Raw genomic sequence first — 18,999 nt, forward strand, 5'->3', positions numbered from 1 at the left:
TACAATAAAGAATCTGTTTGAAAAATTTCAACGGACTGGGAACGTGACGGATGAACGTGCTGGAAAGGTAGGGCGACCGCGTACGGCAACCACAGAGGGCAACGCGCAGCTAGTGCAGCAGGTGATCCAACAGCGGCCTCGGGTTTCCGTTCGCCGTGTTGCAGCTGCGGTCAAAATGACGCCAACGTCCACGTATCGTCTCATGCGCCAGAGTTTACACCTCTATCCATACAAAATTCAAACGCGGCAACCCCTCAGCGCCGCTACCATTGCTGCACGAGAGACATTCGCTAACGATATAGTGCACAGGATTGATGACGGCGATATGCATGTGGGCAGCATTTGGTTTACTGACGAAGCTTATTTTTACCTGGACGGCTTCGTCAATAAACAGAACTGGCGCATATGGGGAACCGAAAAGCCCCATGTTGCAGTCCCATCGTCCCTGCATCCTCAAAAAGTACTGGTCTGGGCCGCCATTTCTTCCAAAGGAATCATTGGCCCATTTTTCAGATCCGAAACGATTACTGCATCACGCTATCTGGACATTCTTCGTGAATTTGTGGCGGTACAAACTGCCTTAGACGACACTGCGAACACCTCGTGGTTTATGCAAGATGGTGCCCGGCCACATCGCACGGCCGACGTCTTTAATTTCCTGAATGAATATTTCGATGATCGTGTGATTGCTTTGGGCTATCCGAAACATACAGGAGGCGGCGTGGATTGGCCTCCCTATTCGCCAGACATGAACCGCTGTGACTTCTTTCTGTGGGGACACTTGAAAGACCAGGTGTACCGCCAGAATCAAGAAACAATTGAACAGCTGAAGCAGTACATCTCATCTGCATGTGAAGCCATTCCGCCAGACACGTTGTTCGGGTAATTTCATTCAGAGACTACGCCATATTATTGCTACGCATGGTGGATATGTGGAAAATATCGTACTATAGAGTTTCCCAGACCGCAGCGCCATCTGTTGTTGAAAATTGTAACTACTGTAATTTCGAAAGTTTGTCTGCCTGAAAATGTACTGTTGTCCCAAGCATATTGCAACAAACGGTGTATTTCTATCGCTGCTCGTTTAGTTTTTATTGCCGTTTCAAATATACCGGTCATTTTTGAAACACCCTGTATATTTGGTTGTTTCTCGGTATCGCCTGCTTCCTTTGAGCTGAAAGTCAACTGAAGAGTCCGATACAACTTTTTTTTTTTTTGCAGTTCGATATGTTGATTATGTCATGGCTAAAAGCAGACGGGTGGTATCCCATGCTTCAGTTATAAGTAATTTTCGCTGCATTATATCCAAGGTCGGAGTACCCTCAAACTTACTTTTAGAAAAAAAACCACTGCACTCGTCGATTTATTAGTCATAAGAGACTACGTTTTTTCTGTTTGTGAAATGTAAAATGTTAATTTCTGTAAATTTCTGTAAACTTTGCATCAGTTTGAAGTCACATTAAGAGGGACAGTACTTCATTACAGATAAGCACTTCAGATGCGAAAAGACTGAGGTTTTGGTGATTTACCTCGTTATAATATGCAGCCCGTCACCTTCTTGAATTTTGACAGGATTTGCTTTCTGTACCATTAACTGGTTTTCAAGCCACTGCAGCTTCACCATCAGACGGAGGTGTTACAGGAACATTATCTGGACCCTGTGCAGCTACACGCTACGGTAGTGTCGCTGTCGCGAGTAAAGGAAATTTAGTTCCCGATAACGAAAATTTTGTGAAACGTGAAGATTATTATGTTTTAGCATATTTACATTGGACTGCCTCGTGCTATCAATAACAAACTCACTCTCACTCGGTAAGTAGACACTGAACATCGCGATTGTTGAGTTAAGACGCATTGTTCGAAACGTGCAACGCGCCACGAACGCAGGCTGGTGGGAGGAGTATTATGCTATGGGAGGCATTCTTCTGGGCTTGCATGGCACCTATTGGTAGTAATCGAAGACAGGCTGAACGCTGCGAACTGTCTGCATCCCTTCATATTTGATGTCGCTCCCGACGGCGATATCATCTTTCAGCAGTGTAATTGTACCTGTTCCGGAGCCAGAACCGTGCTACGGTGATTTTAGGTGTATTAAAGTGAACTCACGTTGAAGCCTCGGCGAGAAAATTCACCTGATGTAAATTCTAGGAAACCTATCTGGGTTGCTATCGTGTGCCATTACCGTGTACATAAATCAGCGGCTCTATATTTACGCGAATTACATGACCTGTGCGTAGACATCTAATGTCACGTAGCTTTACAAGTGTCATTCAGTATGACGGGTCTAAAAATTCTATTTTATTTATTTAAAAGCAAAATTGAGAACAGCACCTTCAACCATACGTCTACCCTATGCAACTATCTTTCCCTAAAGTAATCTAATCGATTTCCATTGTGTACTTCCCCTGATCAAAAGAATGTCATAATTTCGTGCCGGATGGGATACGCTACTCAGACACTACAACTTTCGCCGACAGATACGTACCTTGATGTCTGCTGTGTTAGTCAGCAAGTGAATGCTGCTGCTGGTTTTTCCCCCTGCTTTTCAATTCAGATGCTGCATAATAAGCAGAGACATTTGACTGTAGTGCCTACATTACCAGGATTTTCAGTTTCAGTATTTCTTTGTAGCAATCTCCATATACTAGACATTATTCCAAGTGCACATTCTATCAGCTGTCGAACCTTAGAAAGACGCTTTTGAAAACTGTTTGCTTTGGTCAAAGTTTCGATACTGGTAGGTCTAATGGTCTCATCAGGTTAAGTCTTTAGCAAGTAGCCTACACCGGGCAAGGGAACGTACGGTACCACAATTTTTGTTCCTCGAAGAGTGCAGCGACGTCAAGCAACTAGCGCTCCTTCTCAAATTTTCTTAAAAATGCTCGAATGAGAGAATACAACACCTTCCCTCCTTTTGCCGTATGTTCTCACATGCATAGTTAGAAACTTGTAGCCTGGATCAGTTACAGCATACAAGACAATAAAGTAAAGAATAAAGTATTCAATGAACAGTGTACAAAGCCAGACCAACAGGCATTACATGCATTGACCAAAAAATAAGGATAGTGCATTGAGAATGGCTAGTTTCTAGCTGAAATATAGATCTGCCAATAAAAATTCCAAAGTACGACTGATAGCTGAAATCTATTATTTACAAAAAAAAAAGAAACTGCACGTAATTTCTTACCATGCTACCCGAATGACGTAGAGTCATTATTATCGGCCGGCCGGAGTGGCCGAGCGGTTCTAGGCGCTACAGTCTGGAACCGCGCGGCCGCTACGGTCACAGGTTCGAACCCTGCCTCGGGCATGGATGTGTGTGATGTCCTTAGGTTGGTTAGGTTTAAGTAGTTCTAAGTTCTAGGGGACTGATGACCTCAGAAATTAAGTCCCATAGTGCTCAGAGCCATCTCGTGCACCCAGGTTCGTCGTTGAGTACACCATCGCAGGCGCTCCTGTCTGTGATGCAGCGTCAAGGGTAACCGCACCGATGGTCTCCGAGCTGATAGTCCATGCTGCTGCAAACGTCGTCGAACTGTTCGTGCAGATGGTTGTTGTCTTGCAAACGTCCCCATCTGTTGACTCAGAGATCGAGACGTGGCTGCTCCATCCGTTACAGCCATGCGGATAAGATGCCTGTCATCTCGACTGCTAGTGATACGAGGCCGTTGGGATACACCACGGCGTTCCATATTACCCTCTTGAACCCACCGATTCCATGTTCTGCTAACAGTCATTGGATCTCGACCAACGCGAGCAGCAATGTCGCGATACGATAAACCGCAATCGCGATAGGCTACAATCCGACCTTTGTCAAAGTCGGAAACGTGATGGTACGCATTTCTCCTCCTTCCACGAGGCATCACAACAACGTTTCACTACGCAACGCCGGTCAGCTGCTGTTTGTGTATGAGAAATCATTTGCAAACTTTCCTCATGTCAGCACGTTGTAGGTGTCGCCACCGGCGCCAACCTTGTGTGAATGCTCTGAAAAGTTAATCATTTGCGTATCACAGGATGTTCTTCCTGTCGGTTAAATTTCGCGTCTGTAGTACGTCATTTTCGTGGTGTAGCAATTTTAATGGCCAATAGTGTAGCTTGCTTGTCCGACTTTGGAACGGAATAAATCACTGATTCTGCGTAATTGCGATCCGACAGTTTTTTGATAGGTTTGAGAAGGCATGTGGCATTAGCTGTCTACGCACAGGTCATGCCATTAACATAACAGATAGGTTCCATAGGATTTACATCGAGCGAATTTGGTCGCCGGGAGATCAATGTGAGTGTGGGATCTTGCCCACTCGTCCCTAATATGGTGCGTACGGGATGTAGCGTTATCGGATTGCTATAAAATAATTGCAAACAAACAACATTAGCAGTTTCATTTCCAGAAAGCAATTTGACAATACTTAACTTGACCATAGCAAATGTCGCTAGAGAGGGGCGACATGAAAACAGTGCAGTTCTTGGTATTCAAAGAATCCAAGGAAACACGTGATACTGACAGCGTAGTACTAATCACATTGCAGACCCTGGCCGATCATGTCCGGCCGAGGGTAGCAGGAGCTGCTTTTATATGCAGCTGTTGTACGGGGCGCGCCGGCGCGGTGCGGTGTGATTCAAATGGTTCAGATCGCTCTGAGCACTTTGGGACTTAACGTCTGAGGTCATCAGTCCCCTAGACTTAGAACTACTTAAACCTAACTAACCCAAGGATATCTCACACATCCATGCCCGAGGCAGGATTCGAACCTGCGACCGTAGCGTTCGCGCGGTTCCGGATTGAAGCGCCTAGAACTGCTCGGCCAGCGGAGTGATTGTGGTTACGCCAGAACAGTGAGTTCACTATAGTGCTCCTTATACCACTGTAGCGCAGTTCTGGGAACCAAGACACGGACAATTACAGTGGTGAAAGATGACGTTACCGTCGGAGAAGTCATCAAGCATGAGAGGATGCAGGTGGTTCGCAGCTGTCAGTGTGTCTTCGGCTACTACCACAGGTCACACGTAAGTGCACGAGAATGTCTCCCGCAGCATAATAGTGATCCCGTCAGCCTTTGACGGTGTTTGTGGAGACGACCATCGACCTAGTGTTGCAAAAATGCGATTTCACAAGAAGATCTGACTCGTTGCCATTGATCAACGTCGTATGCCGATGGTCCTGTGCCTAGTGCAGTCGTAATTGACTATGTCCTTGGGTCAACATGTGAACACATACGGGTGGTCTGGTGCGGAGCTCCATGCTCAGTAATCTACGATGAACGGTGTGCTTGTACCAGCATTGTGCTGATTGGGCATAGATGCCACAAATCACCGTCTGTCCTACGTTACAGAGCAGACAAGTCTCTGAACCCCATGTTCTGTCAAGAATCGTGGACGTCCAACCATTTAGCATATGGCGGTTGTTTCACTGTCCTACCTCTTTCTGTAGATGCTCACAACAGTAGCACGCGAACATTCGACCAGCTTCGCCGTTTTCTAGCTATCCGTTCACAGGCTCTGCATAACAATAATCTGTCTTTTGTCAAAGTCCTTTATCTCAGTGGATTTGCCCATTTGTAGTCCAATCTTCATTAGGGTTATACCCCGTCCGTGTCTGCTCCGCTTACATGGTTCTGTGACCGCGTCACGAACCCTCAACGCCACCAGGCAGCATCCAACGTCGCTATGGGAAGTTTTGGCTGATCGGTGTGTAGCCGACCGTTGTGGTCGATCGGTTCTAGGCGCTTCAGTCCGGAAACGCGTTGCTGCTACGGTCGAAGGTTCGAATCCTGCCTCGGGCATGGATGTCTGTGATGTCCTTAGGTTACTTAGGTTTAAGTAGTTGTAATTCTAGGGGACTGATGACCTCAAATGTTATGTTCCACAGTGCTTAGAGCCATTTGAATAATTTTTGATCGGTGTGTCTTCTGTGTGCTTTGTGTGCTTCAATTTCCTTTCAGGCAGTGTACCTTCAAATACTTCCCCACAGATTATAAAGTATCTTTCGACATTTTGAAGCTCAGGCGTGTTTATTCCGTAGTCTTAGAAGTGTTTTGTTTGCTGTCTTAACCACACTCTTGAACAACATAGTGGACTGTAAAAGTCACCTCCACTCGGTGCATATTCCACTTGGAAACGCATTTAAGTTACTGATGTGAAAGCCGGGATTTGCGATGAATAATCGAAAGCCTATAGCTCCAAGTACTGCAGCAGATCCCATATATCACGCGCAGTGCGTAGTCGAGCGATGTTTCTACTTTACTTAATAAACAAATTCGCCGCAACGTAGATAGTGTCCTATCGCAGCAAAGAAGTTACCGTTGCTCTGTGTGTTGAAAGTCCCGTTTTGACCTTTTTTTTTCAATGTTAGTGTGTCACTTATAATTTTATTTAGATTATTGCAAGTTACCCAGGTTTTAATAATCCTCACACCGCAATCCAAAAATCGTCTACTTGGTCTGCAACAAAACTACCTTTGAAGTTGACAGGATCTGCGTTCGACATGGCCACATTTTTCTCACTTTTCTAAAACTTTGGTCACGATTTCTGCACTTGGTTCTTTATCTTCCGGTAATCTACACATTTTACTGTTTTCTCAGCAGTCATACTACAGTCTCTCTCAATACGCACACTCCCCGTTTGGTTCGTTTACGATGCAGTATATAGAATTCCACTGTTCAGCTGATACGTTTTTCCGTAAAACACGACGATGATGCTATCGTATTTTATTAGGTGATCAAGTTTACTCTCAGGATCTTGCCTCCTTACATGACTGAAATTAAATTTGAGAGAATTATTTCCAGGAAATAGATACTCTCAAGATAATGAATTAATATACGAATAGTCTGATGAGCATTTAAGATAAAAGTATAATGGCGGGACAACATTTTGTTAATATTCATAACAATTTACATCTCCGATAAGAATTAGCTGCCCACATTCCGAAACGAAACCCGGCTTATCGTCACCTGCCTAACTCGTTTCCGCATACGACAGAAGTAGTGATCAGAATCAAACCTCATATTTTTTCCTCATGCTGCAATTAAACGATTAAACCCAGAACGTGACCCAAATTTTTGCGCCCTCAGTGGAATTTTGTTACACGTTTATTGCTCTAGCCTTTTTCACAGCGCTTGAAGCTTGCTTATTAAGCATCCAAACGTCGACACGTCTTAAATCGTTATTACAAAAAAAGAAAAAAAAAAGTCGGGCAAAGTGCGAATAGGACTCGCACACTGAGGGATCTGCACAAATTTAATTATCTATGCAGACAGTTCATCCGTTCTGAGAATCAAGGAACTCGACGACTCTTGCCTGTTATCGACATTGATACTGGGAAGACATCGGTTCCAGGGATCCCAAGAGTTTCGAGAAAATTGAATCCAAGTGTGAAGTCGGGTAAAAAATGAAAAAGAAATATTTTCTCGTATGATTTAATTACATATTCACAATTTTCTGATAGTTTTATTTACTTGTACTGCGATTCTAAACCAACGGGCAGTGAGTTTGCGAGTGTCAAAATATGTGACGCAAATGCTGTATCTTTTGTTTGCGCTGACTTAGAAGCCTCACTTTTTTTACATCGCGAAGGGACAGTAGACCTTAACGTGTACATAAATTTCAATTCGATAAGTCTACCCTTTCATGAGAAAAAGTGTTTTGAACAGTCGGACAGACAGACAACAAAGTGATCCTGTAAGGGTTCCTTTTTTATAGATTAAGGCAGAGATCCATCCATAATGATGGTACGCCCCAGCAGGGGCGTCTCCTTTGATATGGAACTGTTGTTATGCAACCCCAGAAGGTATTCGTTTGGTATATTTCTCATCATATCCTCCCTCAGTATGTATGCCTTTGTTTAGTGATCTTTATCAAATACATCTCTGGTAGAGTACATTTTAATTTCACTGAATTACTTTCTGTAAGTATAACAAATGGAAAATAAGGTTCACTAGGTGAGATCATTGCTCGAAGCGGGAACGCAAACAACATTCCAGTTCTATTTTGCTTTTTTTTTAGTACGTATGTTTTCTCATATGTTTAAATTTAAGATAATAATAGTAATGTTGCACGAATTGTCAGTTTCGCAGTTTCAAAGAAAACTTGCTATGGGACAACGACCTAGAGACTTTTATGAATGTCTACCTTCAAAGCGCCGTTACGTTTTTACAACATATTGGTACAGCTAATAGTTACATAAAATATAGCAGTCAGCCAACCGTTGCACACAACTCTTTTAAAAGACACGTTAATCAGGTTTCGATGGCTATTAGAGTATCTTCATCAGAATGGTAAAAGTTGCATGAAATCATACTACAACTTTAAAATTTTCAGCAACAGTGCTATCGTCAAATGGCATGTTTTTGTTCCATGTTTAGTCTGATGCTTCTTGCGCTGTGTATATGCCGGTCTTAGCCTGCTACAGCAATTAACTTGTGCCGCAGCTTGCAAATATGATTTTATTACTCTGTGATAACTGTCTGTCCTTTTTATTATGACCTATATTCTTGACCCATGGAACAAAAACATGTCATTTGATGATAGCACTGTTGCCGAAAATTTAAAAGTTGTCATGTTGTCGTTCTGATGAAGATAGTCTTAGAGTTATTGAAAACTGGTTAAAGATTTTTTTAAATTTATATGATTGCGTACGTGGTTCCTGGGCGCACAGCCACAAAATGTTTAAAATGACAGGCAATACTGCTTGCTCAATCAGTTAAATTGTAGCAGGGCCCCAGGGGAGTTGATTGGCTTCACGCAACCTGTTACAACTTTGCCTCCACTATACTCTGGCACTCTGAGGATATTAAAACAACCAAAAAAACTCGAATCAGCCTTGTGACCAAGCTAATTATCAGTTAACAGAGTACAAATACCAAAGGTTTCTGAACGACGAAAGAAGTACGTTGCGTTCCTGTGACGAAATACGACTTCTTTCGAGCAGGTAAGTGCCTTAGAAAAAGTGAACATTGGCCCGCTCAACATGTGCAGATTTCTAACAAGTTAGATGAAGTCAATCATCTGCTCTGGGACATTGGTACAATTTAACTGGGTGAACAAGCGGTAATAACCGTAAGAATATATAGAAAAAAAGCATAGCGGTGCTTTAGAGATACATATTTAGTTTTGGGAGATACTGCATCATCTAAAATTAATAAAAGAAAAAGGGTTTCTTACACAACATAAACACAGAATTTCCACAATACTATCGATTGAACAGACATTCGCAACATGTTGTTGTTGTGGTCTTCAGTCCAGAGGCTGGTTTGATGCAGCTCTCCATGCTACTCTATCCTGTGCAAGCTTCATTTCCCAGTACCTACTGCAACCTACATCCTTCTGAAACTGCTTATTTTATTCATCTCTTGGTCTCCCTCTGCGATTTTTAAACTCCACGTTGCCCTCCAATGCTAAATTGGAGACTCCTTGATGCCTCAGAATATACCCTACCAACAATCCCTTCTTCTAGTCAAGTTGTGCAATAAATTTCTCTTCTCTCCAATTCTGTCAATGGCAAGGAAAGCATTTCTGAAGAAGAGAAATTTGTTAACATCGAGTATAGATTTAAGTGTCAGGAAGTCTTTTCTGTAAGTATTTGTATGGAGTGCAGCCATGTATGGAAGTGAAACATGGACGATAAATAGTTTGGACAAGAAGAGAATAGAAGCTTTCGAAATGTGGTGCTACAGAAGAATGCTGAAGATTAGATGGGTAGATCACATAACTAATGAGGAGGTACTGAACAGGATTAGGGAAAAGAGGAGTTTGTGGCACAACTTGACCAGAAGACGGGATCGGTTGGTAGGACATGTTCTGAGGCATCAAGGGATCACCAATTTAGTATTGGAGGGCAACGTGGAGGGTAAAAATCGTAGGGGGAGACCAAGAGATGCATACACTAAGCAGATTCAGAAGGATGTAGGTTGCAGTAGGTACTGGGAGATGAAGAAGCTTGCACAGGATAGAGTAGCATGGAGAGCTGCATCAAACCAGTCTCAGGACTGAAGACCACAACAACAACAACCAATTCTGTTCAGTACCTCCTAATTAGTTATGTGATCTCCCATCTAATCTTCAGCATTCTTCTGTAGCACCACATTTCGAAAGCTTCTATTCTCTTCCTGTCCAAACTATTTATCGTCCACGTTTCACTTCCACACGCGGCTACACTCCGTACAAATACCTTTAGAAACGACTTCCTGACACTTAAATCTATACCCGCTGTTAACAAATTTCTCTTCTTCAGAAATGCTTTCCTTGCCATTGCCAGTCTACATTTCATATCCTCTCTACTTCGACCATCATCAGTTATTTTGCTCCCCAAATAGCGTCTCATATCCTAATCTAATTCCCGCAGCATCACCCGATTTAATTCGACTACATTCCATTATTCTCGTTTTGCTTTTGTTGATGTTCATCTTATATACTCCTTTCAAGACACTGTCCATTTGGTTCAGCTGCACTTCCACATCCTTTGCTGTCTCTGACAGAATTACAATGTCATCGGCGAACCTCAAAGTTTTTATTTCTTCGGCATGGATTTTAATTGCTACTCCAAATTTTTCTTTTGTTTCCTTTACTGCTTGCTCAATGTACAGATTGAATAACATCGGAGAGAGGCTACAACCCTGTCTCACTCCCTTCCCAACCTCTGTTACCCTTTCATGTCCCTCGACTCTTATAACTGCCATCCGGTTTCTGTACAAATTGTAAATAGGCTTTCGATCCCTGTGTTTTACCCCTGCCACCTTTACAATTTGAAAGAGAGTATTCCAGTCAACATTGTCAAAAGCTTTCTCTAAGTCTACAAACGCTAGAAACGTAGGTTTGCCTTTCCTTAATCTATTTTCTAAGATAAGTCGTAGGGTCAGTATTGCCTCACGTGTTCCAATATTTCTACGGAATCCAAACTGATCTTCCCCGAGGTCGGCTTCTACCAGTTTTTCCATTCGTCTGCAAAGAATTCGTGTTAGTATTTTGCAGCAGTGGCTTGTTAAACTGATAGTTCGGTAATTTTCACATCTGCTTTCTGTGGGATTGGAATTATTATATTCTTCTTGAAGTCTGAGGGTATTTCGCCTGTCTCATACATGTTGCTCACCAGATGGTAGAGTTGTGTCAGGACTGGCTCTTCCAGGGCTGTCAGTAGTTCTAATGGAATGTTGTCTACTCCCGGGGCATTGTATCGACTTAGGTCTTTCAGTGCTCTGTCAACATAGCTGCGTATAAAAATCGTGGACGATGATGCTTAACACATTCACGTATAGCATGGTTGTTAAACTGAACAACATCGGATGAGTGTTTCATAACAAGAAAGTTGGTATTCATTTTCGTTTATTTTCTTTTAAAACTTTAGCTCCCCACTCGTGTGAGCTGGGCAGGCAGTTAGTCGCTCTTTTCAGTCAAATATCCCAAAACGGTGGGATTGAGGTTTATTGGTTGAATATTAGTTCATTCTTGTTTGAAAATGTTGAATGGGGATTACTTTTCACGTAACGGATCAAATTTGGACTCCTCCTACTTTTATGATGGTTGCATGGCTCTCCCTATTCACGGACATCCCATTGGTAACCTTTGATTAATCGATTTTCAAACTGACTGCTGCATTTACGCCTCTTAGTAGCATCGAGTCAAACTCTTCCAAGGCCGCACGGTAGGGCGTCACCTTCCTTAGATTCATTACTTTTGAATACATTATGGGAGTGACAGTGATCAATATTTACTATTAAAAACAGTCTTGATCACAATTCATTTAGTACGGTGAACGGTTTCGACCACTACTGTGGTCATCTTCAGACCAATGAGTAAGAACCTCCTGCTAGAGAATCAATATTGGTGACTCTCTAGCAGAAGCAGGTTCTTACTCATTGGTCTGAAGATGACCACAGTAGTGGTCGAAACCGTTCACTGTACTAAACAAATTGTGATCAAGACTGTTTTTAATAGTGAAAATTCTTTAGATTCCACTTCTGAAGGAAGTGGTAGGCAGGCGAGATGTGCCACCAGAATTGCCGTCTGTTGTCAGTTGGCGGTGCGAGTGACATAACTTGTAAGTCGGCTGTTTAGGTTTTTTGTTGGTAACGCCACGTAGCGCTCTGTATGAAAATCACTGACTGTGCAGTCTGTGGCTGATTTGCATTGTTGGAATATTTGCTATTGTAGTGTTGCGTAGCTTGATGTGAACAGCGCGTAGCGTTGCGCAGTTGGAGGTGAGCCGCCAGCAGTGGTGGATGTGGGGAGAGAGATGGCAGAATTTTGAGAGCGGACTATCTGGACATGTGTCTGCCAGAAAAAGAAAATTTGTAAGACTGGATGTCATAAAATGATATATATATATATATATATATATATATATATATATATATATATATATATATATATATATATATATATATAGAACAATGTATTCGGTGAATACATTGTTTGTTCTCTATTAAAATCTTTCATTTACTAACTATGCCTATCAGTAGTTAGTGCCTTCAGTAGTTAAATCTTTTATTTACCTGGCAGTATTGGCGCTCGCTATATTACAGTAGTTCGAGTAACGAAGATTTTTGTGAGGTATTTTGTGAGGTAAGTGAACCATGAAAGGCATAGATTATTGTTAGTCAGGACCATTCTTTTGTAGGGATTATTGAAAGTCAGATTGCGTCGCGCTAAAAAAAAAATAAAATAAAATAAAATTTTTGCAGTGGTTGGGAAGGGACTGAGGTAGGGTTGTAGCCTCTCCCCGATGTTATTCAATCTGTATATTGAGGAAGCACTAAAGGAAACAAAAGAAAAATTCGGAGTAGGTATTAAAATCCATGGAGAAGAAATAAAAACTTTGAGGTTCGCCGATGACATTGTAATTCTGTCAGAGTCAGCAAAGGACTCGGAGGAGCAGTTGAACGGAATCGACAGGGTCTAGAAAGGAGGATATAAGATGAACATCAATAAAAGCAAAACGAGGATAATGGAATGTAGTCGAATTAAGTCAGGTGATGCTGAGGGAATTAGACCAGGAAATAAGACACTTAAAGTAGTAAAGGAGTTTTGGTATTTGGGGAGCAAAATAACTGATGATGGTCGAAGTAGAGAGGATGTAAAATGTAGACTGGCAATGGCAAGGAAAGCGTTTCTGAAGAAGAGAAATTTGTTAACATCGAGTATAGATTTTAGTGTCAGGAAGCCGTTTCTGAAAGTACACTCCTGGAAATGGAAAAAAGAACACATTGACACCGGTGTGTCAGACCCACCATACTTGCTCCGGACACTGCGAGAGGGCTGTACAAGCAATGATCACACGCACGGCACAGCGGACACACCAGGAACCGCGGTGTTGACCGTCGAATGGCGCTAGCTGCGCAGCATTTGTGCACCGCCGCCGTCAGTGTCAGCCAGTTTGCCGTGGCATACGGAGCTCCATCGCAGTCTTTAACACTGGTAGCATGCCGCGACAGCGTGGACGTGAACCGTATGTGCAGTTGACGGACTTTGAGCGAGGGCGTATAGTGGGCATGCGGGAGGCCGGGTGCACGTACCGCCGAATTGCTCAACACGTGGGGCGTGAGGTCTCCACAGTACATCGATGTTGTCGCCAGTGGTCGGCGGAAGGTGCACGTGCCCGTCGACCTGGGACCGGACCGCAGCGACGCACGGATGCACGCCAAGACCGTAGGATCCTACGCAGTGCCGTAGGGGACCGCACCGCCACTTCCCAGCAAATTAGGGACACTGTTGCTCCTGGGGTATCGGCGAGGACCATTCGCAACCGTCTCCATGAAGCTGGGCTACGGTCCCGCACACCGTTAGGCCGTCTTCCGCTCACGCCCCAACATCGTGCAGCCCGCCTCCAGTGGTGTCGCGACAGGCGTGAATGGAGGGACGAATGGAGACGTGTCGTCTTCAGCAATGAGAGTCGCTTCTGCCTTGGTGCCAATGATGGTCGTATGCGTGTTTGGCGCCGTGCAGGTGAGCGCCACAATCAGGACTGCATACGACCGAGGCACACAGGGCCAACACCCGGCATCATGGTGTGGGGAGCGATCTCCTACACTGGCCGTACACCACTGGTGATGGTCGAGGGGACACTGAATAGTGCATGGTACATCCAAACCGTCATCGAACCCATCGTTCTACCATTCCTAGACCGGCAAGGGAACTTGCTGTTCCAACAGGACAATGCACGTCCGCATGTATCCCGTGCCACCCAACGTGCTCTAGAAGGTGTAAGTCAACTACCCTGGCCAGCAAGATCTCCGGATCTGTCCCCCATTGAGCATGTTTGGCACTGGATGAAGCGTCGTCTCACGCGGTCTGCACGTCCAGCACGAACGCTGGTCCAACTGAGGCGCCAGGTGGAAATGGCATGGCAAGCCGTTCCACAGGACTACATCCAGCATCTCTACGATCGTCTCCATGGGAGAATAGCAGCCTGCATTGCTGCGAAAGGTGGATATACACTGTACTAGTGCCGACATTGTGCATGCTCTGTTGCCTGTGTCCATGTGCCTGTGGTTCTGTCAGTGTGATCATGTGATGTATCTGACCCCAGGAATGTGTCAATAAAGTTTCCCCTTCCTGGGACAATGAATTCACGGTGTTCTTATTTCAATTTCCAGGAGTGTATTTGTATGGAGTGTAGCCATGTATGGAAGTGAAACATGGACGATAAATAGTTTGGACTTTCGAAACGTGGTGCTACAGAAGAATGCTGAAGGTTAGATGGGTAGATCACATAACTAATGAGGAGGTATTCAAATGTTCAAATGTGTGTGAAAACTTATGGGACTTAACTGGTAAGGTCATCAATTCCTAAGCTTACACACTACTAAACCTAAATTATTCTAAGGACAAACACACATCCATGCCCGTGGGAGGACTCGAACCTCCGTCGGGATCAGCCACACAGTCCATGACGGCACCGCCTTAGACCGCTCGGCTAATCCTGCGCGGCAAGGAGGTATTGAATAGAACTGGGGAGAAGAGGAGTTCGTGGCACAACTTGACTAGAAGAAGGGACCGGTTGGTAGGGCATATTCTGAGGCATCAGGTGATCACAAATTTAGCATTGGAAGGCAGCGTGGAGGGTAAGAATCGTAGAGGGAGACCAAGAGATGAATACACTAAACAGATTCAGAAGGATGTAGGTTGCAGTAGGTACTGGGAGATGAAGAAGCTTGGACAGGATAGAGTAGCATGGAGAGCTGCATCAAACCAGTCTCAGGACTGAAGACCACGACAACAACAACAAAATAAAAAACAAAAAAGGGTGTCAGTTTAGTGTTGATCAGAATATGTAAACGTTCAGTTTTTTTCAGCACAGTCATTAATAATTTTCCAAAGGGGACGTTTCAAAGTGTCGGTGTGGGCAGGTTGTGGCTGTTGGCGGCGGCAGTGGCGAGCACGTGCGTCTGGTCCTCTCCGTCGCCCTCCCGCGACGCCGGCACCGACCTGCCCCCAGACGCCTGGCTACTGGCGGTGTCGTTGCCGATGCCACAGAGGCGTCGCGACGCCGATACCGCTGGAGGCGGTTCTGCGGCGACCAGCGCCGCCGCCGGCGCGGGTCTCTGGTTCGGACCCCGGCTGGGCCGCCGCTCGGCCGCTCCGACGCTGCTGCGCATGCGCCCTAGACCGCCGCCCGACGACTACGTTTACTGAGGACGCACTCCGGCGCCTCTGTCTGGCCACAGGCGTCGCATCTACTACGTGCCAGCAGTGATACACGTCCCTTCTCTTGTGTTTTAATAAAAGTCATTACGCTGAAACTTTTATCTTTCTCTTGGATTTATTCTCTGCTCATATTGGGCAAGATGTTATCAGTCAATGAAAAAGAGGAACATCCCATGCAGGATGGAACACCTAACGTCGACACTAAATTGACTCTTACATGGCAACTGTTGTGGCCAGACAAAACAATTTTCGTCCGGTCATGGCTGGGGCTCTTTGATTGCTCTGGGAGAAGGCTCTACTGGCCATTAAAATTGCTACACCAAGAAGAAATGCAGATGATAAACGGGTATTAATTGCACAAATATATTATACTACAAGTGATATGTGATTACATTTTCACGTAATTGGGGTGCATAGATACTGAGAAATCAGTAACCATAACAATCACCTATGGCCGTAATAACGGCCTTGATACGCCTGGGCATTGAGTGAAACAGAGCTTGGATGGCGTGTACAGGTACAGCTGCCTATGCAGCTTCAACACGATACCACAGTTCATCAAGTATAGTGACTGGCGGATTGTGACGAACCAGTTGCTCGGCCACCATTGACCAGACGTTTTCAATTGGTCAGTGATCTGGAGAATGTGCTGGCCAGGGCAGCAGTCGAACATTTTCTGTATCCAGTAAGGGCCGTACAGGACCTGCAACATGCAGTCGCGCATTATCCTGCTGAAATGTAGGGTTTCGCAGGGATCGAATGAAGGGTAGAGCCACGGGTCGTAACACATTTGAAATGTAATGTCCACTGTTCAAAGCGCCGTCAATGCGAGAAAGAGCTGACCGAGACGTGTAAGCAATGGAACCCCATACCATCATGCCGGGTGATACGCCAGTATGGCGATGACGAATATACGCTTCCAATGTGCGTTCACCGCGACGTCGCCAAACACGGATGCGACCATCATGATGCCGTAAACAGAACCTGTATTCATCCGAAAAAATGACGTTTTGCCATTCGTGCATCGGGTTTCGTCGTTGAGTACACCATCGCAGGCGCTACTGTCTGTGATGCAGCGTCAAGAGTAACCGCAGCCATGGTCTCCGAGCTGATAGTCCATGCTGCTGCAAACGTCGTCAAACTGTTCGTGCAGATGGTTGTTGTCTTGCAAACGTCCCCATTTGTTGACTGAGGGATCGAGACGTGGCTGCACGATCCGTTACAGCCATGCGGATAAGATGCCTGTCATCTCGACTACTAGTGATACGAGGCCGTTGGGATCCAGCACGGCTTTCCGTATTACCCTCCTGAACCCACCGATTCCATATTCTTCTAACAGTCATTGGATCTCGACCAACGCGAGCAGCAATGTCTCGATACGATAAACCGCAATCGCGATAGGCTACAGTGCGACCTTTATCAAAGTCGGAAACGTGTTGGTACGCATTTCTCCTCCTTACACGAGGCATCACAACAACGTTTCACCAGGCAACGCCGGTCAACTGCTGTTTGTGTATGAGAAATCGGTTGGAAACTTTCCTCATGTCAGCACGTTGTACGTGTCGCCACCGCCGCTAACCTTGTGTGAATGCTCTGAAAAGCTAATCATTTGCATATCACAGCATCTTCTTCCTGTCGGTTAAATTTCACGTTTGTAGCACGTAAATTTGGTGGTGTAGCAATTTTAGTGGCTAGTAGTGTATTATTTCACATTATCACATAAATGAATAAAAGATTCACTTAACATTGACAAAGTTCTTCTCCGCAGCATTGCTGGATAAATTACAGCTACCAGTGACGCGTAAAGCCTCACTTGGTACGCTTATTAACAACTGTTCTCCTGCACTGCCAAATACATTACGAAAGTACAATTCATCATAAACTTTAGCTCTCACTGCCCTACACGATGATGTTGACTGCTGTAGCTAAGTCTCGGCGCTGGGCTCTTGCAAACTCGACACTATTGATTGTATAATAAAGACATTTTTATCAACATCCTTTGTCGGTAAATCATGAGCAAAGGAAGTAGGTTACAGTACACTTGTTCGACCACTGCTTGAATATTGCTCACCGGTGTGGGATCCGTGCCAGATAGGGTTGATAGTAGAGACAGAGAAGATCCAACGGAGAGCAGCGCGCTTCGTTACAGGATCATTTAGTAATCGCGAAAACGTTACGGAGATGATAGATAGACTCCAGTGGAAGACTCTGCAAGAGAGACGCTCAGTAGCTCGGTACGTGCTTTTGTTGAAGTTTCGAGAACATACTTTCACCGTGGAGTCAAGCAGTATATTGCTCCCTTCTACGTATATCTCGCGAAGAGACCATGAGGATAAATCAGAGTGATTAGAGCCCACGCAGAAGCATACCGACAATCTTTTTTTCCCACGAACAATACGAGACTGGAATAGAAGGGAGAACTGATGGAGGTACTCAAGGTACCCTGCGTCACACACCGTCACGTGGCTTGCGGTGTATAGATGTAGATGTAGATATTGACCTCAGCGTGCGGGCGCTGCTTTCTGGGAGGGAGGGCGTGTTTCTGGAGCGCCTCCTGTTGGTTGTTCCAGATCGCAGAGTGCCCTCGCTAATGTCTACGGTATCAATTCACGTTGCCGATTTTCGTGTGGCACTGCGACCTCTAGACGGTACAACAGTAAGCTTGATATTTTCCTTCCGCTACTCCCTCCATCCCCGTTGGCTCCATTGCACAGAATAATGAGTTGGATGTATGACATGCTCATGATTTACCGACAAAGGATGCTGATAAAAACGTCTTTATTATACAATCAATTTCTGTACACGTTCCATCACAAGATATCGTTACATATTTACTACAGCTTAGAAGTCGATGTAAAATCGATGGTGTCAGATCTACCAGATTAATAATTTGATATTTTATCTTGATCTGTGTATATACAAATCAAGTTTAATGACGAATTATGGATTTCGGTCCACAGTCCACGACCAGGTATAATAGAACGCTTATAACAACTTACGATGTGATATGAAATCAGTGGCGTAAATATATATAAAATCTATATGAGGTCATTTCCTGTTGATCTCTACAAGCGCAGATACACATAAAATGTGTGTGTTACTGATTTTGACATCATTGATTTTTATATCGCCTTGTAAGGTGGAGGCACAGATAAGCACAGATGAAGATAAAAAGAGAAATTAAGAATTTTCTGTATTTTGATGCTACTGATTTCGTATCGCCTTTTAAGCTGCTGCAAATATTTTATAATACCCAACGATTTAAAAAAAAAAAAAACTGAAATATTTCCAACTGGAGGCATGCGACCTTTACAAATGTTTCTATAACAATTTATTGTGTCACGATCGGTTAAATGTATAAAA

This window comes from Schistocerca nitens, chromosome 2 (genome assembly GCF_023898315.1).
Source record: "Schistocerca nitens isolate TAMUIC-IGC-003100 chromosome 2, iqSchNite1.1, whole genome shotgun sequence".
In the NCBI taxonomy this organism is placed as follows: Eukaryota; Metazoa; Arthropoda; class Insecta; order Orthoptera; family Acrididae; genus Schistocerca; species Schistocerca nitens.